This window comes from Lathyrus oleraceus, chromosome 7 (assembly GCF_024323335.1).
Source record: "Lathyrus oleraceus cultivar Zhongwan6 chromosome 7, CAAS_Psat_ZW6_1.0, whole genome shotgun sequence".
Taxonomy (NCBI): Eukaryota; Viridiplantae; Streptophyta; class Magnoliopsida; order Fabales; family Fabaceae; genus Lathyrus; species Lathyrus oleraceus.
In genome coordinates this window covers 358,994,696-359,019,553 of record NC_066585.1, presented here as the reverse complement: position 1 = coordinate 359,019,553, position 24,858 = coordinate 358,994,696, and the positions used below count along the sequence as shown (strand labels likewise).

General features: G+C 39.5%; 1 non-coding gene across 1 annotated transcript; it reads right to left on the bottom strand.

Annotated features, from left to right (window-relative positions):
- Positions 1-17,480: 17,480 nt before the first annotated feature.
- On the bottom strand, positions 17,481-17,587 carry LOC127109983 (small nucleolar RNA R71). Its single transcript, XR_007797223.1, has one exon. It is a non-coding gene; the product is annotated as a small nucleolar RNA R71 (small nucleolar RNA).
- Positions 17,588-24,858: the final 7,271 nt, after the last annotated feature.

The window sequence follows — 24,858 nt, the reverse complement described above, 5'->3', positions numbered from 1 at the left end:
AAGTCAACCGAAAAGTCAAGTCAACTTAAACAATATCAAATAAATAGTAAATTAATTCAATAAATTATGAAAAAATAAATTAAATGAGGTGGGGTCAGGATATCATCATCCCCCAAAAAGATTTTAAAAATAGTGAAAATTGGTGTATAAATTAATTGAAATAAAACAGAAGTCAAATGAAAAGTCAACCAAGCAAACTAGGTCAAAAATAAATCCAAAATAAATTGAAAATGGTAAATAAAATTCCAATAAAAGGTCAGGTTGACCATGAGACATTGGTCGACCCTCATCCCAAAAATCAGAACCTAAAAATAATTTTAAGTCAAGAAAATAAAATTAATACAAATAAGTGTGTTAAAATGGACTACTTGAGACAAATAATCAAAATAAAATATTAACATTAAATAAAATGTGAAAATAAAAGTTAAATAAATTAAATAAGACATTAAAGAATGTAAAAAATATTTTTTTGTATTTTTATGAATAATTGAAATATTTTTATTAATTAAATCAAACAGCATAAAAAAAGTGAATTACAAAATGAAAAAGAAAATAAAAGGAAAACGTGCATCGGCCTGGATGGGAGGGGCGGTTAGCAGATGGCGCTGAGGCCCACGGTCCAGGAGGAAAGTTTATTTAAATGTGTGACCAAAAAAAAAAATAAGCTAATTACATGAGCCATGTGACATGTCCACGATCGGTCATCCTTGGAATAAGTCACAAGATGACAAAAAGCGATTGGACGGGTGAGATGAAAGCTGGCGTGCGGTGTAACACCCCAATTAAACTAAGCTAATTATTTAATTTAAATTAATATTTTATTTATTAATTTAATTGAATAATTGGAAGTTTGGATTATTATTATTTTATTATTATTTTGGAATAATAATTATTGGGATAATTATTTATTGGAATAATATATAAGTTGGAATTTAGAAAAATCCCATTTTTTGGTAAAAAGGTTAATTTCACGTGAAAAGGGAAAAGAGGCAGAAAGGGCAAAAAGCCAGAGAACGAAGGTTGAAGGAAGGAGAAGCTTGGAGCTCGGAAGCTGCCGGATTAACTCAGGTAAGGGGGGTTTATCATCGATTAACGGGTATTATGGGATGATATGTACTGGGTAGTAATAGACCATTGTTTTACCTCTGATTGGATGATATATGTTGAATTTGTGAACTTTTGAGATGAACGAAAATTTGGATTATAATTGACGAAATTCGTAGGAATTAGAGGTAGAAAGGTTAGAAATTTGTGAAATCGAAAGTGTATGATTCGTGTTAGATGATATGAATGAATTGTGTGTGAAATTTGGACTGTAGAAGGTTGGATTGGATAGGTCTCGTAGCAGAGAAAGCCATTGCAGATCTGAGAGCTCTGGTCTCTGGTCATACGCGTATGGCACTAGGCAATACGCGTATGAGATGTTGGTACGCGTATGGGGGGAAGCCTTACGCGTATGGGAGAAAAAGATGACATTTTGAACGTAAATTGGTCTCTGGTGGTACGCGTAAGGGGAGATTGTTACGCGTAGCATACGCGTATGGGATAGGTGATACGCGTATGAGTTGGGCGAGGAAATGCGCAATACGCGTATGAGAGTGGGCAATACGCGTATGGAGTTGGCCAGGTTCGGGCAATACGCGTATGGCATGGACAGTACGCGTATGGGCAGAGTTGGGATTTTCCTGAACTGTTGTTGTGCAGTTTTTGGTTGTTTAGGCTGAGTGATGTACTTAGCTGAGATATGATGTTGTAGGGATCATTTCCCGTTGTTTTGAGTGGTATAGGTATTAGTAGAGCGGGCTAATACTGTGGTTGATTAGGTGGCATGATATGATGTGCTTTTGTGATTAATTATGTTGATAATGTGTGATGGTATACATGATGATGTGAATGTATACGTTTGTGAATAGACTGTATTATGGCTTAGAGTGTGAGCATGTGTCTATTCTTGATTATTGTTGATGTTGCATTGCTAGGTGATTAGCATGCATGTTGTGGCCCATTTGGGGTGGTAGCTAATTCCCATGGTGAGGAATTAGTGAGTATATCATTTGATTGTTGTTGTTGATGTTTGCATGCTAGGTGATTAGCGTGCATTTCATGGCCCATTTGGGGTGGTAGCTAATTCCCATGGTGAGGAATTAGTGAGTGAGTCACTATGTCTCAAATGAGTGGGACTAGTGAGCTTGGTAGCCGTGCCTGGATTTGGACGGTGAGGTTGAACTATATGTTCACAAATAGTCGGTACCGCATGCATAGAGTCCCATTGCATAATGAATGTATGGCATATAATATGAATGGATGTATTCCAGTATTATATGTGTATTGTGTGTTGTGTTATTGATGTTGAATATGGTTGAGAATCTACTGTTGAGTATGATATTTGAACGAATATTGTTGTTGCTGACTGCGTAGTCTGATTAGGGTGAATTAATGTGTTAATTACTTGGCATTACATATTGTTCTATAATGCTTATTATATTGATTGAGGAACTCACCCTTACGCCTATTTTTCAGGTAACGAGAAATGAGTTGAGTAGAAGCTAATGCTTGGAGTCTAGAGTAGTTTCTTATGGGTCATGCTCTGATAGATGTAACATCGGGAGGGAATGTTTTAATTAATTTGATATTGGTTGTTGGATGATTTACATGTATAGTGTTACATGTTTTACATTGATGTTGAATTTGATTCCGCTGCGAATTATGCAAAAGACCTTATTTTGATTTAAATAAATGAGCATGACAGGATATTTGATGAATGTAGTGAAATGATTGTGTGACACCCTTCGGGGCATAATTACTCTGATGAATATATGTGTATTTTAATTATAATAATTTGGGGTATTTAGAAGGGTGTTACATTAGTGGTATCAGAGCATAGTCGGTCGAGTCGAGTCGTAATTATTCTGTTCCCCTGTACGGGATAGGTGTTGTGTAACCCTATCAGTACTTATTGTTTAGCTTGTTGGGTTTTCAGAATAGAGATGGCTGGAAGAGGTAGAGATGATGCTGCAATTGCTGAGGCTCTGGGTATGCTAGCTGGAGTACTTGGAGGAAATCCGAATGTTGTGGGAATGGGAGATGCTCGTCAACTGAGTGAGTTCCAGAAGAACAATCCTCCAATGTTCAAAGGAGCATACGATCCAGATGGTGCTCAGAAGTGGTTGAAGGAGATAGAGAGGATCTTCAGAGTAACTGAGTGTGCTGATAACCAGAAGGTCAGGTTCGGTACACATATGCTGTCAGAAGAAGCTGATGATTGGTGGGTTGCTACCCGCACTGAGTTGGAAGCTGCTGGAGATGCTGAGATTTCTTGGGCTGTGTTCAGAGAGAGATTTCTGAGGAAGTATTTTCCCGAAGATGTCAGAGGAAAGAAAGAGATAGAGTTCTTGGAATTGAAGCAGGGTAACCGGTCTGTTACGGAGTATGCTGCTAAGTTCACAGAGTTGTCTAAGTATTATACTCCCTATGCTGAGGCTGCTGGGGAATTTTCCAAGTGTGTGAAGTTTGAGAACGGGTTGCGTCCCGAGATCAAGCAGGCGATTGGATATCAGAGGATTAGAGTGTTTTCTGATTTGGTTGACTGTTGCAGGATTTTCGAACAGGATTCCAAGGCAAGAGCTGAGAGCTATCAGCAGAGAGTTGATAGGAGAGGCAAGAATCAGATGGATCGTGGAAAACCGTATGCAGCTGGCAAAGGTTTTCAGAGGCAGAGTGGGACGAAGAGGACTAGTGGGGGAGATTCTAGTGCTCCTGTTAAGTGTTACAGATGTGGTCAGGCTGGACATCGTATCCATGAGTGTACCAGTAACGAGAAGAAGTGTTTCAAATGTGGAAAAGGTGGTCATTTGGCTGCAGATTGCCGGTTGAAGACTGTGACTTGCTTCAACTGTGGAGAGGTAGGTCATATCAGTCCGCAGTGTCCTAAGCCGAAGAAAGAGAATCAGTCAGGAGGCAAGGTTTTTGCTTTATCAGGTTCCGAGACTTCTGCAGATGATCGTTTGATCCGAGGTACGTGTTATATTAATGGCTTTCCTCTTGTAGCTATTATTGACACAGGTGCGACTCATTCCTTTATATCTTTGGATTGCGCTGTGAAACTTAAGTTAGAGATATCTAAGATGTTTGGAAGTATGGTGATTGATACTCCTGCGAAGGGTTCAGTAACTACTACTTCAGTTTGTCTAAGTTGTCCCTTGAGTATTTTTGGTAGAGACTTTGGGATAGACCTTGTGTGTCTTCCACTGGTACAGGTTGATGTTATTCTGGGTATGAACTGGTTGGTGTTTAACCGAGTCTATATCAACTGTTTTGATAAGACAGTGATATTCCCTGAGATTGAGGAAGGAAAGAGTTTGTTTCTATCAGCAAGGCAGGTGAATGAGGCAGTGGCAGATGGGGCAGAGTTGTTTATGCTGTTAGCGACTTTGGAGGCTAAAGATAAACTGGTGATTGGCGATCTAGCTGTGGTGTGTGATTTTCCTGATGTGTTTCCGGAAGAAGTGAACGAATTGCCGCCAGAGCGTGAAGTTGAGTTCTCAATTGATTTAGTACCTGGTACTAGACCGATATCGATGGCTCCATATCGTATGTCTGCTGTTGAGCTAGCTGAATTGAAGAGTCAATTGGAAGATCTGTTGGATAAGAAATTCATTCGTCCGAGTGTGTCACCGTGGGGTGCACCAGTGTTGTTGGTTAAGAAGAAAGAAGGTACTATGAGGTTGTGTGTGGACTACAGGCAACTGAATAAAGTGACGATCAAGAATCGGTATCCTTTACCGAGGATTGATGATTTGATGGATCAATTGGTTGGTGCTAGTGTGTTCAGCAAAATAGACTTGAGATCTGGGTATCATCATATACGTGTGAAAACTGAGGATATTCAGAAGACTGCTTTCAGAACAAGGTATGGACATTATGAGTATTCTGTGATGCCTTTTGGTGTGACTAATGCGCCTGGTGTATTTATGGAGTATATGAATAGGATTTTCCATCCGTACCTAGATCAGTTTGTTGTGGTATTTATTGATGACATTTTGGTGTATTCGAAATCTGAAGAAGAGCATGTTGAGCATTTGAGAGTGGTTTTAGAAGTTCTCCGAGAAAAGAAGTTATTTGCTAAACTGTCTAAGTGTGAATTTTGGTTAGAAGAAGTTAGTTTTCTTGGGCATGTGATTTCAAGAGGTGGTGTTGCTGTTGATCCTTCTAAGATAGAAGCGGTATCTAAGTGGGAAGCTCCGAAGTCAGTTTCTGAAATAAGAAGTTTTCTTGGACTGGCAGGTTACTATAGGAAGTTTATTGAGGGATTCTCTAAGTTGGCGTTACCGTTGACAATGTTGACTAGAAAGGGGCAAGCGTTTGTTTGGGATTCAAAATGTGAAGAAGGTTTCCAAGAGTTAAAGAGAAGGTTAACTACTGCTCCTATTCTGATATTACCGAGTTCGTCGGAATTATTTGAGGTTTATTGTGATGCTTCATTGTTGGGTTTAGGTGGTGTGTTAATGCAGAATAAGCAGGTTATAGCTTATGCTTCGAGACAGCTAAGGGTTCATGAGAGGAACTATCCGACACATGATTTAGAGTTGGCAGCTGTGGTATTTGTTCTGAAGTTGTGGAGGCATTATTTGTATGGATCAAGATTTGAAGTTTTCAGTGACCATAAGAGTTTAAAGTATTTGTTTGATCAGAAAGAGCTGAATATGAGACAGAGGAGATGGTTAGAATTTCTGAAGGATTATGATTTTGGTTTGAATTACCATCCGGGTAAAGCAAACGTAGTAGCTGATGCATTGAGTCGGAAATCATTGCATATGGCTATGTTAATGGTGAAAGAGTTGGATTTAATTGAGCAGTTTAGAGATTTGAGTTTGGTGTGTGAGAGTACTCACAATAGTGTTAAATTGGGAATGTTGAAGTTAACGAGTGGTATTCTGGATGAGATTAGAGAGGGTCAGAGATCCGATATGCTTTTGGTGGACAAGTTGACTTTGGTGAATCAAGGTCAAGGTGGTGAATTCAGAGTTGATGAGAATGGTGTTTTGAAATTTGGTAGTCGGGTGTGTATCCCGGATGTTACTGAGCTTAAGAAGAGTATTCTTGAAGAAGGACATCGTAGTGGTTTGAGTATTCATCCTGGAGCTACGAAGATGTATCATGATTTGAAAAAGTTATTTTGGTGGCCGGGAATGAAGAAAGAAATTGCGAGTTTTGTTTATTCCTGTTTGACTTGTCAGAAGTCAAAGATTGAGCATCAGAAGCCGTCTGGGCTAATGCAACCGTTGGCTATTCCAGAATGGAAGTGGGATAGTATCAGTATGGATTTTGTTTCTGGTTTGCCGAGAACAAGTAAGAATTTTGAGGCTATTTGGGTGATTGTTGATAGATTGACGAAGTCGGCTCATTTCATTCCGATCAGAATGGATTATCCGTTAGAGAGGTTGGCTGAGTTGTATATTGAGAAGGTTGTAAGTTTGCATGGTATTCCGTCTAGTATTGTTTCGGACAGAGATCCTAGATTTACATCGAAGTTCTGGGAAGGTTTGCAGAGGGCTTTGGGAACTAAGCTGAGATTGAGTTCTGCATATCATCCGCAGACTGATGGTCAGACTGAGAGGACGATTCAGTCATTAGAAGATCTTTTGAGAGCTTGTGTTTTGGAAAAAGGAGGTGCTTGGGATTGTTATTTGCCTTTGATTGAGTTCACCTACAACAATAGTTTTCATTCGAGTATTGGTATGGCACCGTTTGAAGCTTTGTATGGTAGGAGATGTCGGACGCCTTTATGTTGGTATGAGTCCGGTGAGGGTGCTGTGGTTGGACCGGAAATTGTTCAACAAACTACGGAAAAGATTAAGATGATTCAGGAGAAGATGAGAATTGCTCAGAGTCGTCAGAAGAGTTATCATGATAAGAGGAGGAAGTCACTTGAGTTCCAAGAGGGAGATCACGTGTTTCTTCGTGTTACTCCGATAACTGGTGTTGGTCGGGCTTTGAAGTCGAAGAAGTTGACACCTCGATTTATTGGTCCTTATCAGATTTTGGAGAGGATAGGAGAGGTAGCCTATCGTATCGCTTTACCACCGTCGCTTGCGAATTTGCATGATGTTTTTCATGTGTCTCAGTTGAGGAGGTACATTCATGATCCGTCACATGTAGTCCAAGTAGATGATGTACAGGTGAGAGATAACCTGACTGTTGAAACATCACCTATGAGGGTCGAGGATCGAGAGTTGAAGCAGTTGCGGGGTAAAGAGATTGCCTTGGTGAAGGTAGCTTGGGGAGGACCAGCAGGTGGCAATGTGACTTGGGAACTGGAGAGCCAGATGAAGGAGGCTTATCCGGAGTTGTTCGATTGAGGTATGTTTTCGAGGACGAAAACTCTTTTAGTGGGGGAGAGTTGTAACACCCCAATTAAACTAAGCTAATTATTTAATTTAAATTAATATTTTATTTATTAATTTAATTGAATAATTGGAAGTTTGGATTATTATTATTTTATTATTATTTTGGAATAATAATTATTGGGATAATTATTTATTGGAATAATATATAAGTTGGAATTTAGAAAAATCCCATTTTTTGGTAAAAAGGTTAATTTCACGTGAAAAGGGAAAAGAGGCAGAAAGGGCAAAAAGCCAGAGAACGAAGGTTGAAGGAAGGAGAAGCTTGGAGCTCGGAAGCTGCCGGATTAACTCAGGTAAGGGGGTTTATCATCGATTAACGGGTATTATGGGATGATATGTACTGGGTAGTAATAGACCATTGTTTTACCTCTGATTGGATGATATATGTTGAATTTGTGAACTTTTGAGATGAACGAAAATTTGGATTATAATTGACGAAATTCGTAGGAATTAGAGGTAGAAAGGTTAGAAATTTGTGAAATCGAAAGTGTATGATTCGTGTTAGATGATATGAGTGAATTGTGTGTGAAATTTGGACTGTAGAAGGTTGGATTGGATAGGTCTCGTAGCAGAGAAAGCCATTGCAGATCTGAGAGCTCTGGTCTCTGGTCATACGCGTATGGCACTAGGCAATACGCGTATGAGATGTTGGTACGCGTATGGGGGGAAGCCTTACGCGTATGGGAGAAAAAGATGACATTTTGAACGTAAATTGGTCTCTGGTGGTACGCGTAAGGGAGATTGTTACGCGTAGCATACGCGTATGGGATAGGTGATACGCGTATGAGTTGGGCGAGGAAATGCGCAATACGCGTATGAGAGTGGGCAATACGCGTATGGAGTTGGCCAGGTTCGGGCAATACGCGTATGGCATGGACAGTACGCGTATGGGCAGAGTTGGGATTTTCCTGAACTGTTGTTGTGCAGTTTTTGGTTGTTTAGGCTGAGTGATGTACTTAGCTGAGATATGATGTTGTAGGGATCATTTCCCGTTGTTTTGAGTGGTATAGGTATTAGTAGAGCGGGCTAATACTGTGGTTGATTAGGTGGCATGATATGATGTGCTTTTGTGATTAATTATGTTGATAATGTGTGATGGTATACATGATGATGTGAATGTATACGTTTGTGAATAGACTGTATTATGGCTTAGAGTGTGAGCATGTGTCTATTCTTGATTATTGTTGATGTTGCATTGCTAGGTGATTAGCATGCATGTTGTGGCCCATTTGGGGTGGTAGCTAATTCCCATGGTGAGGAATTAGTGAGTATATCATTTGATTGTTGTTGTTGATGTTTGCATGCTAGGTGATTAGCGTGCATTTCATGGCCCATTTGGGGTGGTAGCTAATTCCCATGGTGAGGAATTAGTGAGTGAGTCACTATGTCTCAAATGAGTGGGACTAGTGAGCTTGGTAGCCGTGCCTGGATTTGGACGGTGAGGTTGAACTATATGTTCACAAATAGTCGGTACCGCATGCATAGAGTCCCATTGCATAATGAATGTATGGCATATAATATGAATGGATGTATTCCAGTATTATATGTGTATTGTGTGTTGTGTTATTGATGTTGAATATGGTTGAGAATCTACTGTTGAGTATGATATTTGAACGAATATTGTTGTTGCTGACTGCGTAGTCTGATTAGGGTGAATTAATGTGTTAATTACTTGGCATTACATATTGTTCTATAATGCTTATTATATTGATTGAGGAACTCACCCTTACGCCTATTTTTCAGGTAACGAGAAATGAGTTGAGTAGAAGCTAATGCTTGGAGTCTAGAGTAGTTTCTTATGGGTCATGCTCTGATAGATGTAACATCGGGAGGGAATGTTTTAATTAATTTGATATTGGTTGTTGGATGATTTACATGTATAGTGTTACATGTTTTACATTGATGTTGAATTTGATTCCGCTGCGAATTATGCAAAAGACCTTATTTTGATTTAAATAAATGAGCATGACAGGATATTTGATGAATGTAGTGAAATGATTGTGTGACACCCTTCGGGGCATAATTACTCTGATGAATATATGTGTATTTTAATTATAATAATTTGGGGTATTTAGAAGGGTGTTACATGCGGAATCCAGCGGACATGAGGCGGACACGTCTCACATTCCCATGCAGTAACAAAAACAACAACAGCCATGCAAGGAAAACGTAAAATGCAGCATATTTCTTTCCATCTTTCAACCATCCTATCTCACTCTATAGTGCATGAAATTAGATGATGTAAAAATCAAAACTCAAGTTCAAAGTGAGAGGAACATCATAGTGTTTTATTTTATGAAAAATAATGACTTTATCATAGAGAAATATGGACAACAAGGGAGGCTCATGCAAATATTTTCAAAAAAATAAATGTCAAAAAAACTTAAAGTTTAAAACCAAGTCTCATGGTGAGGGTTTTATGGACAAGTAGTGCATAGCATTAGCATAAAAAAAAAGCATGAAGAAAAAGGGAGCATGGCATAATGGAGAAATACATAAAGTATGGATAAATATCATGGAATGAACATGGGAAGTATGATGAACAAGCAAAGCATTCATGGCAATGGGAGGTTGGAATAAAATGATTACCTAGTGGAGAAAGTCCACTGCTTCTTGTTGGAATGAGAGGAATGGAAAAGGAAGATGCTTCAATGGTGTTGCCAACTTGAAGAATGGACAATGGAAGTGAGAAACAACTTTGCCTTTGCCTTTATCTTGCTTAGGTTGAAAATGTAGCAGCCTCCTCTTCTGATTAGGGTTTTAGGAGTTTATATATGTAGGGTTTCAAGTGTGTGGATGGGCTTAGGTGTTGGTTTTGAATCATGGACAAAGTGTGCAAGAATGGGGTGTGAAAAGAAATGGTTAAAAGTGGCAAAACTTAAGTGAATGAACCAAAAGCAAATGGCCAAATGAGGTAAAAGCAAGGTATGGTCGTTTTTGGGGTTTGGCTTGGTTTTCTTGTGCAGCATGAAAACAACCCAACTAGGTGACTTTAAGGCATTGTAACTTGATGAATACATGACCAAATGACAAGGCAATGCAAACAGTAGAAAGAGGGTAGGGAGCTTAACATCTTTCATGTTTAACATATCTTGAAATGGTGAGTGGAAAGAGGTGAAAAATGGTCATAAAGTTCAGGTCTCATGGCTGCAAAATGGTTGGGCCAGTTTGGCCAAAATGCTGTCAAAAAATTCAACCTATGATACCAACTTTAGATGAGTGTATCTTCCAAACCAATGATCCAAATGGGGTGGTTCCAAAAAGGTGTGAAATAGGGCATAACAAGGTACAATTGTCATGAAGAAAGTGTTTCTAAAATATTCCTTGAAGTGCAAGAAATCTGGCCCATAAGTCTTGACAAATTTTGCAAATTTTGGACTTAGAAAAATTTCTAAGTGTCCTTAAAATAAAGTCCTACTTTGACCAAGCATAACTTTCTCAATTTTAATCCAAATGAAACAAACTTTTCAAATGGAGCTTGCATCTTGATGGAATATAGGCTTAAAGTGGGTGCAAAAAACCATAAAACTTGCCTTAAATGGAAAGTCAACTATTTCCAAATTTGGTAACTTTTCCAACTCCTGATTAAATGATGAATCCATGATCCAACCTTGATCAAATTTCACATATATGCTCCCTTAGACATGAATTTTGAGATTCCATTTTTGAAATGTCAAGAGTTGACTTTTCTGGCCCCACAATTGACTTTTCCCAATTTGTCATATTCGTGATTCCATTGGTCAATTGAAGCACCTCTGGCTCAAATAAAGAGCTGATTTTTTGCATGTAGATCCTTGTGGACATGTGGAGGGCCATGGAAATGAGTTTCACTCAAGGAATCAGAAATAAACCGATTTTATACCAAACCCTAGTTTTAGGGCAAAAATGACTAGGATCTGATTGCACTGATTGCCAATGGATCTTTCTGTGATAATTGTGGATCTTCTTAGGCCAAGGTGCCTCTATAATAATGACATGAATGAGCCCATTCACTTCCAACCAAACCTTGCTTGTTGCAGGTAGCCATGAAACACTGATTTCTGATTAAATCCATATACACACTCTGAGAGCTCTGAATCTTCCACTGATGAACTGAGGACCATGATAGGACATATGGACCCCCTTGAGACTTGTATAATTGGAGAAGGAAGTTTAATTCTTAGTCTTTCTCTGTGTGGGCTCCTTCTGGTTAAAGAGTGGCCAATCAAACCCTGATTTCCCAAGTCACTAATGTAGTATGCAATGAGTATGACCTAGTATGATGCTAATGCAATGTGAAACACAATCTCATGCTTACAAGAAAAATAAAGGGTAAATTTTGGGGTATTACAGCTGCCCCTATTCAATCAACTGGAGACCCGAAAGGAAGATAGCAGCGGCTTTCGCACTTTCGAGGTATCAAGGGATTGAATACAATAAAAACCCGGAAATTTACACTGAAGTGAAGTGAAGTAACAATGCCTGTCAGAATCGGCAAAGAGGTAGTCTTGATCTGAATATCTACAAAGAATCTGTCTGGTACGGTGAGGGTCGGTTCGAACATCGAAAAAGAATGTTAGTCTGAATACCAAAATAAATGGTAACAGAAAAATAACATATGGCCTGAATGCCGCTCATCAGTCTGAATACTGGAAATGACTTCGATCTAAGCATCGGAAGATACTAGATTATCGACATCGGTCTGAACACCGGGAAACTGGCCTGAATGCCACTTCGGTCTGAATACCGGAAAAAACTGGCCTGAATGCCACAAGTTGCATCGACCTGAACGTCGGAAACTTCTTCAATCTGAACATCGGAAAATTGGCCTGAATGCCACTTCGATCTGAATACCGGAAAACTGGCCTGAATGTCATAAGTTGCGTCGACCTGAACGTCGGAAACTTCTTCGATCTGAACATCGGAAAACTGGCCTGAATGCCACTTCGGTCTGAATACCGGAAAAACTGGCTTGAATGCCACTTCGGTCTGGATACCGGAAAACTGGCCTGAATGCCACTTCGGTCTGGATATCGGAAACTTTCATGCCTGTCAGCATCGGCAGAAATAAGGAAAATGATGATTGAGGCGGCACGTGGGCCAACTTCTGGTTTATCACTTGGGATGCCGAGAATGTTTTATGCTTCACATGCGTATGTTTGAATTTTCAATGGCGCAATGCTCCATGAAAATGGAAATGCTACGCGATTTGGGAGGATGCAATGCAATATGATTCTACATGCAGGGATGCGAAATGCTAGGGAGAATGCCAAGCCGAGGCAAGGAATCCTGCTGGGGAATTGATTACAATCTTCTGGACCCTGGCACTACTGTAGGAGATGCACAGCACAATGAACTCTGTGGGGAAATGACCGGCCACCCGGTGTTCTGGCACTAATAATAACATCGGGACTCTAGCTGGGGAGAGAATGGCACTGAAAGCCTGCTGCTGAGGAAAGCGACAGTGGTTCTGGTAACCATAACCTGCGAGAAAGACGACTCAGCCGGGGAAGCAAGCACCGATACCCTACCGAGATTCTGCTTCAAGGAAAGAAACCCTGGATCTGGCGTTGAGATCATCGATCTGGCATCGAATTTTAAGGAGCAGCTGTTTCTGCTGGGAAGATACAATCTGGCACTATAAACTCCGCTGGGGATATACAGTCTGGCACTGTCAACTCTACTGGGGAGTGTATAGTCTGAAACACCTGCTCTGGGAAGTACAGTAGTGAGAACCTGCTGGGAATTGAAGAATCCAATGCTCTGATCAGCTCTGCAGGAATAAGGTACCAAGTACCAATTGTTGAAACAAAACAATTGCGATCGTCTGCCGGGAACCTTAAGGCAATGCCCCGAGTGTACCTGTTCTGAATAGACGATCCAAAGCACTTAAAATTTACAGCAATTTTAAATATTTATTAAGCATGTACCTGTAGAGCTCTTATGTTTCATGATGCAATGTTTATTAAAAATTCGGACGTCATTTTTGCAAACAAAACAGTAAAATGAAAATGAACACAGAGATATTCTGAATAACATGATTTCATTGATTGAATGGCCTCTGAATAGGCATTTACATCAGGAAGCAATCACTGGAAAGAGGTAATCGCATAAAAGATAAAACAGAAATTAATCTAATGGCAATGTGAAATGGATTTCTATCGGGTTCCAATTCTGCTATGACTCGCTCGTCTTCAAGATCCTCCAGATGATCGACTTTCTGAAAAGGGTGATTGCAATGTTTCCTACCTTTCGAAAGTTTCCAGTTATCTACATGAGATGAGATTCATAACTACTCAGAATGCAGTCATTCGCTTAATCCCTAACTTTTTCCTGGATCTCCCTTTCGGGTTTTCAATCCACCGGGATACCCATTTTTGCCTAAGTTGCCCTTTCAGGTTTTCAACTTACCGGGTGTACAATCTTTTCATTTTTAATCCCTAATTTTTGCCCGAACCTTTTTCCTTTTCTTGGTTCGTCGGGATGCCGATTTTTGCCTGGGCTATTCTTTTTATTGTCCATCGGGTCTATTTTATGCGAAGTATTTTTTAACTGCGTCTGAGTTCACAGGGGAAGTGAAGTCTTCACCATCCATAGTTGCAAGCATTAAGGCCCCACCATCAAAAATCTTCGTGACAATATATGGTCCCTCATAGTTAGGAGTCCATTTGCCCCTATGATCTGTCTGAGGAGGAAGGATCCTTTTCAACACCAAATCTCCGACTTTGAAACACCGAGGACGCACTTTCCGATCAAAGGCTCTCTTCATCCGACTCTGATACAACTGCTCATGGCAAATGGCTGCCATTCTCTTCTCTTCGATAAGACTCAACTCATTGAACCTTGTTCGAATCCATTCAGCTTCGTCTAGCTTGACATCCAATAGGACCCTTAGAGAAGGAATCTCCACTTCAACAGGTAGGACTGCTTCCATACCATACACAAGGGAGTAAGGGGTTGCCCCGGTCGACGTACGTACTGAAGTGTGGTACCCATGCAAGGCGAAAATAAATTTGAGCCTTTATCTAATTCTTTGCACTCTTACTTGTTTCTGTTTAACAAATGTTTGCATGTTTTAATTGATGAATATCATTGCTTTAAACAAATAAAGTTTTATAAACTGTTTTAAACAAAATGAACATTCACAATGACTAAAAGGATAAATAGAAGGTCCTCAGTTGCTTTCCCAAGGATAGAATGATCACCAAAGGGTAAGACATTTGTTCATATTCTGGCATGTTTACAACTTTCAGTTATCTCCCCATCAAGCGCTGAAAGAATAGTGCATCATCAGCTTCCCAGAGAGTCTGGTATGAGAGGTTCTCTTTGATGGCAGTGGATTGATCTATCTTGTTTGATTGCTTTCTCCTAGCAGAATTTGTGGATCTTCATCCAACACATTCCCGGATAATTTGTTTGTGCATACATGCTTGTTTCCCCCGAGGAGTCTTTGCGATCCATGGTTGGTTGATCTGTGGATGATCCCTTTTGTACCAGTTTTTGCCTTGATCTTTTAGAGACGTGTATCCCTCCATATCAGGCACTAGCATTTGTGTATTATCAATCATATGGTTATCACCCCTTGTGTGGACTGACTTAAAATCCCTTATAGATTGATAAAAGTTGATATGCTCACCAAGACTTTGTCTTTCCCCAGCATGAGATATAAGCTCTCAGCGGATTAAGTGTGTGTTCCCTGCAGAGCTATCTTTCAGACAGTTGTCTCCTCAGCAGGAAGTTGTCTAGGGCAATTAGTGAAGGGTATGTTTCCCTTTTCATCCCCAGCATGTCACGTGTTGTGATAACACTGAAATTCACCGTATTTTCGACTCCGATTTCACATGCATTTTAGTCATTTTATTGTTATTTTGTTGTGTTATTACTATGTTTTTCTTTGTTTTCAGGTTTTTACTTTAATCGGAGTCCCGATCGAGAAAAGGAGTGAAAAAGAGTTAAAAACCCTAAAATTCAACATTTTGTACTTATGGCTTCCACCATTGTTGGCGCCATAGACCCTGCCATGACGTGTCCCAGCTCAACTTCCCTCAACTGCCACGTTCCCCACTACTTCCACTAAGGCGCCTCAGATTGGTTTTGTGGCGGGCGCCATGGCCTTGTGGCGGGCGCCACAAGAGGAAAAGTTTTCCCTCCCATTTTCAAGTTGAAGGGCATCCTTGTCATTTCCATCTTTTTACTTGCTTATAAATAGAAACTCGAAATCACTTGTTTAGACATCCAAACTTAGAACAAAGGCAAACTCAGAGCAACTTTGTTTCACTTAGGCATATATTCAGTATTTTAAAGTGGTAGTCGCTTCGCATTGGGGTGTTACCACAATTGTGTAATCGAGTCTGTGATCGAGTCTGTAATCGAGTTTGGAGCACTTTGGAAGGAAGTTAATCCTGCCGCCATTTTCATTTCCGCTTTGCAATTTACTCAACCCTCCGATTGGAGCAGGTTTTTATTACTTCGCCTTTATTTTATTTATTTCCCGCACTCGCTTTACTTTATTTATTTCCCGCACTCGCCTTTACTTTATTTATTTCCCGAACTCGCTTTACTTTGTTTATTTTCCGCACTCGCACTACTTTTATTTATTTCCCGCACTCGCTTTACTTTGTTTATTTTCCGCACTCGCACTACTTTTATTTAAATTCCGCACTCGCTTTACTTTGTTTATTTTCCGCACTCACACTACTTTAATTTGAATTCCGCACTCGCACTACTTTTATTTAAATTAATGCACCTTTACTTTACCATGTCTAACTAAATCTATAAGGTTAGAATGTAAGGATCGTAATTGAACCGATAATTCGTACAATTGTTCGTAGAAACACTTAAGGGCTATTTTAACTTTCAACTTAAGTTTTCCCGCACTTAAACTCCATTGGGTAAGATCGAAAGCCGTCCAACGTCTTTTTAAACTTAATTGTTTTTAACTATTTCAAAAACAGCGAAAGCGCTTTGTTTAGTTCATTAGGAGTTTTTAACTTAAGAAGAAAAGAGATTTTAAAACTATTTTCGGACGCGTTTATAAGTTTAGAGTCTGGTTCGTGAGAACCTCTTTTGGTTAAGAAATCCAGGTTAAAGTACTTTTCAACTTAGTCAAGATACTATATTTCTTAAAAATAGGTTTACTACTCTAACGCAATGCGCGCCTTTTTATAAGTGACAATAAGAGGGTTTGCTTAGGGAGTACAACTCGGTTTTGAATACGCGAAAGCGACAGTTCCTGTTAAATTAGTTCTTTTCAAAGTAGGAAACACTGCCCGTAAGTAGTTCTATTAGCAAGTACTTGGATTATTTATTATGTGAATTACATTCGACCTTGTCTTTATAAATTGAACTTTATTTAATACTTTCCTTTTCACTACACACTCTAAAAACACCTATTTTGGTTGTCTTTGATAAACACCATAACAACAGATAACGATAGATTGACACTTGGTCTCTGTGGATTCGACAATCTTTTATATTACTCTGACACGTTCGTACACCTGCGAAAAGCACGCATCAAGTTTTTGGCGTCGTTGACGGGGACCAATTTCGTCAAATTTCATTTCCCTGTTGTTATATCATTTAGACTTAGGTTTTTCTCGCCGGTCAATGCGAAGAACTCGCAGCACCGGAAGTTTAAGTTTAGTATATCCTCTAGCAGAACCTAAACGTTACGCTCGCGCACGTTTATTCTTTCATAGAATTAAGAGAGCTATGGCCGAAGATCAAAACCAAAGACCTCTTAAGGATTTCGCTCAACCATCTAACGGAAAACCTAGTTCTAGTATAGTAAACCCAACCATCCCAGCTAATAATTTTGAACTTAAACCATCCCTCTTGCAACTAGTGCAACAAAGACAATTCGCAGGTCTCGCTACTGAGAACCCAAACCAACATTTAAAAATCTTTCTTCAATTAGCAGAAACTTTTAAAACCAATGGAGCTTCTCCTGAGACAATACGTTTAAGATTATTCCCTTTTTCCCTCAGAGATAAAGCTCTATCATGGTTAGATTCCCTTCTACCCAATTCCATTACGACTTGGGATAACCTTATAAGAGTATTCCTTGCTAGATACTTTCCCCCGAGTAAGACCGCCGTTCTTCGAAACCATATAACTAGATTTACCCAAAACCAAGGAGAATCGTTGTTCGAAGCTTGGGAGAGATATAAAGAGTTATTACGAGCATGCCCACATCATGGTTTAGAAAATTGGTTAATCATTCAAACCTTCTATAATGGACTTCATTACAACACAAAGATGACCATCGACGCTGCCGCAGGCGGTGCTCTGATGAACAAACCTTACCCTGAAGCTAGTGCCCTCATTGAAGATATGGCTCAAAACCATCAATCATGGGGAGTCGAACGAGTGACAGTTGAGAAGAAGGAAGCCCAAGGAGGAGTGCATGAACTAAGCTCTATAGACATGATGCAAGCTAAAATGGACGCGTTAGCCCTTAAAGTCGAGCATATGTGCATAAACCCGAATACTGTAGCCGCAGTCTCGTCGGATTGTGAGATATGTGGAACCAAATGACACCAATCTGCAGAATGCAGTCTATTAAACGAAACCCACTCTGAGCAAGTGAACTACACCCAAGGGAACCCATACTCAAATACTTATAACCCTGGATGGAGGAATCACCCGAACTTCTCCTATAAAAACAATAACGTTATCCAAAATAATGCACCTCCGAGACCTAGTTATCAAGCCCCAAGATCAAATCAACCTATGCAACCTATGCCACCAAAGTCGAGCCTTGAGAAAATTATGGAAAATTTTATCACTGCTCAAACCCAACAAAACAAGGAGTTCATGAACCAAAACATTCATGTTAACGAATTGATTACTCAGTTAGGAACCAAGGTTAACCAAATAGTTAATCATACTAAGATGCTTGAAACCCAGATCTCTCAGGTAGCTTTAAACCAAGCCCCTCAGACCACACCTGGAGGACAGTTCCCTGGACAACCTCAACAAAATCCGAGAGGACAAGCCAATGCCATTACCCTACAAAGTGGGAACGCTTATGATGAGCCACCAAACCCTAGATTGAGTGAACCCAAAACTTCTGAGGAATATACCAAACTCCCAAACGAAGTAAAGGAACCAGAGGAATCTGAAAACCAGGAAGGTCGAGAAAAAGGAGAAAAACCTAAAGATAAAACTTACGTACCACCCCCGCCATATAAACCACCTATATCATATCCGCAAAGACTCAAACAAACCCAGATCAATAACCAGTATCAAAAGTTTATTAAAGTTATAGAAAAACTTCGTGTAGAAATCCCTTTCACAGAAGCCATCACCCAAATACCTTCTTATGCAAAGTTTCTCAAAGACATCCTTACCAACAAACGTAGACTTGACGATCCGAAGCCTTTGGAATGTAATGCTATTTCCGAGGACAAATTAGCAAAGAAAGATAAAGATCCTGGAAATTTCTCCATTCCTTGTCTTTTGGGAAGTCATGTCATCGAAAAAGCTTTTCTAGACTTAGGAGCTAGTGTGAGCTTAATGCCTTTAGCAGTTTGTGAGAGGTTAAACTTAGGAGAATTACAACCTACTAAGATGTCATTTCAGTTAGCCGATAGATCTGTCAAGTATCCGATAGGCATTTTAGAAGATGTCCATGTTAGGATAGGACAGTTATTTATCCCTACTGATTTCATTGTCATGGACATCAAAGAGGACAATGATATACCAATCCTTCTAGATAGACCATTCTTATCGACTGCAGGAGCCATAATATATGTCAAGAGAGGAAAGTTGACCTTTGAGGTAGGTGACGAGAAAATAGAATTTATACTTTTGAAATTTCTTATGGCACCTGTGATGGGAGACGCGTGTTATGCCTTAGATATCATTGATGAATGTGTTAGAGAATTAGAACAAGAAGAAATTATAAAAACAATTAAGTTACCATCAACCCTCATAATGGAAGATGATGACTTTAAGAAACCCTACATCGATGATAACCTTTACGAATGTTTATCCCTTACCCCAGATCCTATTCCATGCCCTAAGAAACCAACCTTAGAACTTAAGGAACTGCCTAAGAACCTAAGATATGAGTTCCTCGATGAAGAGATGAATCGTCCAGTCATAGTCAGTGCTACCTTGAGCCAAGGGGAAAAGAACCAACTTTTAGACGTTTTACGAAGATATCCCTCAGCCTTAGGATATAATATCTCCGACCTGAAAGGTATAAGCCCATCCGTATGCATGCATCGAATTTCGCTCGAAGAAGATTCAAAACCCTCCAGAGAACATCAGAGAAGAATAATTTACTTGAGGCAGGTATAATTTACCAGATCTCGGATAGTAAGTGGGTGAGCCCTGTGCATGTAATACCTGTAAGACCCCAATTTTGGCCCTAAGATCCCTCATGGCCCATATCATCTCATATCATGGCCTCAAGGATCAGTGCATGCCCTAGCTTCCCTCCTAGTGGGTGGTTTGCCTTGTGGGTTGATTTCTTGATCACCAAGCATGCTTTGCATTTGTATATCTTTGCTTTTCATATGTTTACTAACCAAAAAGTACAAAAATATTGTCAGTCTAACCTTGTTGCTTGCAGTTGAAGCAATCATCAGCAATTAGGTCAAAGACAGTCAACAGTCAGTCAAAGCAATGCATGGTGGCCATTCTTGCAGAATTTGGGCACCATGATCAATAATCAAGAGTTCATACAACTTGGGACATCATTTGAAGTCAAGTTCTCAAGGAATTAGGGTTTGGAATTCATCAGAAGTGGTTCAATCATCCAAAACCCTAGAAAAGTCAACAGGAAGTCAAACTTGGTCAACTGTGGATTTAATCAGTGATTTGATGGATGGAATTGATTTGAAGGAGCTCATTCATGTCTATACAAGCCTCATACATCATGTCAAACCTCATCATGGAAGAATTTGAAGTAAAATCAGAAATTTCCCAAAATAGAAAGTGGACCTGTAATTTCAACTGCCAAAAATGGAAACTTCTTGATCTTAAACTTACATCATGATACAAGCTTCAAATGAATTTTTGCCCAACTTGAAAGTTGAAGATTGTGTTCTCCCATTTTCAAAAAGTCCAAGAACACCCAAATCCCATGTGTGGTTTGCAAGATATGATCAATTCAATTTCAAAAATTTGTGAACTTCAACAAGCCATATCTCATGAACCATAAGGCCAAATTTGGTGGGGTTTTTTCCTACAAACCACATTTCATCTCCTCTTTCCAAAAATATAAATTTCATCCATCAAAACCTTGCCAATCAAAATGGCATTTTTGGCCTTGACTTTTTCAATTCAAGTGAGCAAAAAGTCAACTTTTTGAATTAAGGCTTTTCAGCATATTTGGCTATTTGGAACTTGGTTTAAATGACATTTGAGACTTGTCTTAAAGCCCAAATCGTGGCAGACCATACACCCTCCATATGCCTATGTTCAAAGTTAGCAATTTTGCAAATCTCTCCATTTGAACTAATCAAGCTTACCACTCCTTAAACCAAAGTTAAACAGACCAATATAAAGTCATTTTCTGCATTTTGAACCCTAGAGACACAGCCTCCACGATCAAAAAACCTTCACTCTCTCATTTTTGCATTTTTGCACTTTTGCATTTTCTGCTCAAAACTTCAGAACCACACGAGCTACTCTTGGTTGATTCATCACCTGGACATCGTTTAGAAGCAATTTGTAGCATCAAGCACCAGCTGTACAACCACTTTCACGTTCTGTTTTCACCAAGATCCAACAATGGCAAATCGATTTGTGAAGGGTTCCAAGCATCATTGAGCTAATCTACCTTAAGGATTCATCATTTCAAAGCATTATCTTCATCTGTTTCGAGCTGTATCATCAAAACAACAACTGTTTCTCCCATTTCTTCCAAATCAAGTTAAGCACAAATGCTTCAAAGAAACCATGCCAATTTGTTTGAGCTTTGGTTATATATCATGTGCTAACCTTTGTTTTGTAGGTGTGACTCATATGAGTTTGGTCTTGTGCTTTGGCACTTCTGATTACTGTTAACTGTTGTTTCATTTCCTTCTGACTTAATTGTTGAAATGTGAACTGATAAGTTTGACTTTTTCAGGTACCCTTTAGTTGCTTTATTTGCTTGCTTTGCTATTTAGCAATTTGCTTTGAGGTAATCCCTCTTTCTTCATGTAGTCTGGAGACCCGGCTTGTTATTTGGCCGGGCAAACTGTCTGAAGTCCTCCTTAAGAGGCAATGCTTGTGTGTGTTTATATTTGTCCCAAGCAGGAAAAGTCCTTCAAGTAAGGCAATTGGTAGATCAAAGGGATAAGTAACCTATCCCCTACTATTCAGTGAGTCTTCTCCTTGCTCCCATTACATGGTTGTAGCATTGAGATCAAAACCCAAGATCAATCGAGTCAATAATATGTGGAGAGAGTTCCTACTTTCTAAACTCCCACACTTTCTAATGCTCTCCCTGATCAGGGATAGAAGCAATGAGGCACACCCCTCATCTCCTATTCATCTGCTTCACCTTAGCCTCTCAATGGCAAGGTTAAGAGCGACATTTACCTATTACAGTGGACTTTCATAGTCAAACCCTCTTATGTGAGCCCCCTTGTTTGGCTATAGAGTGTGCTGTTTGATATTCATTGATTGATTGATTGCTTCATATGCACATGTTTGCTTGTATGCTCCATGCATCTATCATCATCATCAATTGCCATTAATGCATGATCATCTCATTTGTCTTTGTGATGCTATCATTGTTGCTTACCCATTGAGGACAATCGTAAGTCCATTGCTTTGGCATTTGCTCCTATGATATGGAAGGATAGAGTGTAAGACCTCATTGGTCACTCATATCTTCTGTTGCTTTGTTTGTATGTGAGGATGCAGTTATAAGTCCCTGTAAGTTGGCATCTGCTTTTCCTGTGATCATAAGTTGGTTTATCTGTTTGTATGTGAGGTTGCAATTGTAAGTCCCTGTAAGTTGGCATTTGCTTTCCTATGATCATATTGTTACTTTTGTTCTTGTATGTGAGGATCCATTGTAAGTCCCTGTAATGTGGCATTGGTTTTCCTATGATCATATGTGGAGTTAACCTAAGTCCAGATAGATTGGCAGTTGACTTCCATATTTCATCTTTGTTTTCTTTTGAGGAGATTAGTGTAAGTCCATTGAGTGGCATCTGATATCCATTTCTGTTTTAGGAGACTGGTGTAAATCCATCTATTGGTATCCGGTATCCGCCTTTCACTTCTTTGTTTGAGGAGATTAGTGTAAGACCATTGAGTGGCATCTGATATCCAGTTTTATTTTAGGAGATTGGTATAAGACCAGTGATTGGCATCCGATATCCGCTTTTGTTTTCTTCTTGTTTGATTATTATTATCCATTGCTATTCCAAAGGACACACTTGAATCATCTTCTATATGATTTCAAGAAGTGAACCTTCTGAGAAGTTTTACTTTCCATCTTCATCCATTCATCTCTCATTATGTCCTAAACCTTTTCACACTTTGATCTCAAACTTGACATAGATATTGTGCAAACTTCTTCATGCTTTTCAAACTAAAAACCTGGACCCCAAGTCCTTGACTTTTTTCAAACTCATTTTCATAATACTTCTTTTGAATCAATCTTAATCATACTTTGACTTCATTTTCATAATCACAATCAATTAACTTCACTCATTCACTTGTTTTGGCTTTGTCCATCGTTAATCTTTTCACATTAGCCATAGGTTTCAATTATCATTGTGGTTGATGTAAATCTTGCCTATCCTTAGTGAGTCGACAGTAAGACTTCCGTACTGAAAACAGGGCTAACCCCTCTAGTACGTCGAAGCTATCCTCGCATGGTGGATGTTGGTCTTGGTCGAGTTTTCTCCCATTGATAATGAAAAGCCTCAGTGCTTGTGTTTAAAACTGAATCCACCAACTTTTGGAAATCTTTTAGCCGAACTACGGCGTTTTGATCCTTACCTTTGATGGAAGGTACGTAGGCAGCGGGTTCATCCGTTCAAACCCAATAAAACTTGTATATTCTTCTCTCATCATCCCAATCATGTTTGCACAATGTTTATGTCATAACAAATAACAATCTTTTACAACAAGTGTGAAAAGGGCTCCCTAGGAGTACCTAGGACGTAGTGGGTGCCTAACACCTTCCCATTGCGTAATTTACCCCTTACCCAGACTCTCTGATCTTTTTATTAGTTTTCTACGTGTAAAACTTCTTAGGCTTTTGTTCGCTTTTTAGCCAATCCTTTGGATAAATAAAAGTGCGGTGACGACTCGAAATTTCATTGTATCCCTTGCTTATGGTTTAATCGATAAATCATATAGCGACGAATACACCGCTACAGAAAAGTGGCGACTCTGCTGGGGACAATCACTCTGGTGGTATTGCCTACTTTTCACCCTTGTTGTGCTATATTATTATTTGTTATATGACATATTTTTGTACAATTTGGGATCACTGTATTGATTGTAATGTGTGAATTGCTTGATATACAATTGTTGTTTGCTTTGGTGATCTGTGAGATGAGTTCTATACCCGAACTCGAGTGCACTCTAGGATAGGAGAATGGCATAGTCTTGTTGACTGGTGTGGAGTATTCCTTAGCCAGTTGACTTGCGAGTCCATTCACTTGGTGGAGGTCATGTTGGATTAATAATGTCACACAAGTTATTTGTGGTTAGGCATTATTCTTTCAATCATGTTCCGCAGAAGCCAAGGACCTTAGTTTACCAAACCCATCTTGGCCTATTTTTAGGAACGTAGTGCGGAGGTCGTTCAGATGTCAGTTCTGATACGATTGTCACGCGATACTACACTCATAAGAGTTTCTCTTGAGAATATTCTTGGAATACGAGTATTCGTTCCTCCGATAATATTCGAAAGATGGAACGATGATTATGGGAACCTCTGATAGAACATGTCTGGCAGGTTTAAACCCTAGTACACTCCCTTTGGGTGGTTCTTAACCGAGACTCCATGCTCGTGACTCTCAACAAACCCGTGATTCGTGGTTGAGTCGTTCAAACATTGTTAATATCAATGGATCCCGGATCAGGTGTAAAACCTAAATCCACCAAAGCGGCTGGTTGATATTAAGAATGTTAGAGCCGGTTCATGTACCGTTAATATCAATGGAACTTGGGTGTCGATAAGGTGAAAACCTAAATCCACCAAAATGGATGATTGATATTAGGGATACATAGAGCTTTCCCACGACCTTTGTTTGGTGTGCTTTGCTTGATCCTTGAGTGTGTTTGTTGCATTCATGCATTCACGCATTCATCCGCATTCATGTCATCAAAAAAGAGAGAATTTTCAAGGAACTTAAAGGGTTATTTGCAAAATTTTCAGACATGGAAAGACCGAAAAGGCATACAAAGAAGTACAGCTTCAAACAGCCCGATGTAAAAGAGTTAAGGAATCTTACATCATATGTATTAGATCCCTTGGGTTTCAAAGCTTGCTATGGGAAGCTTCTAC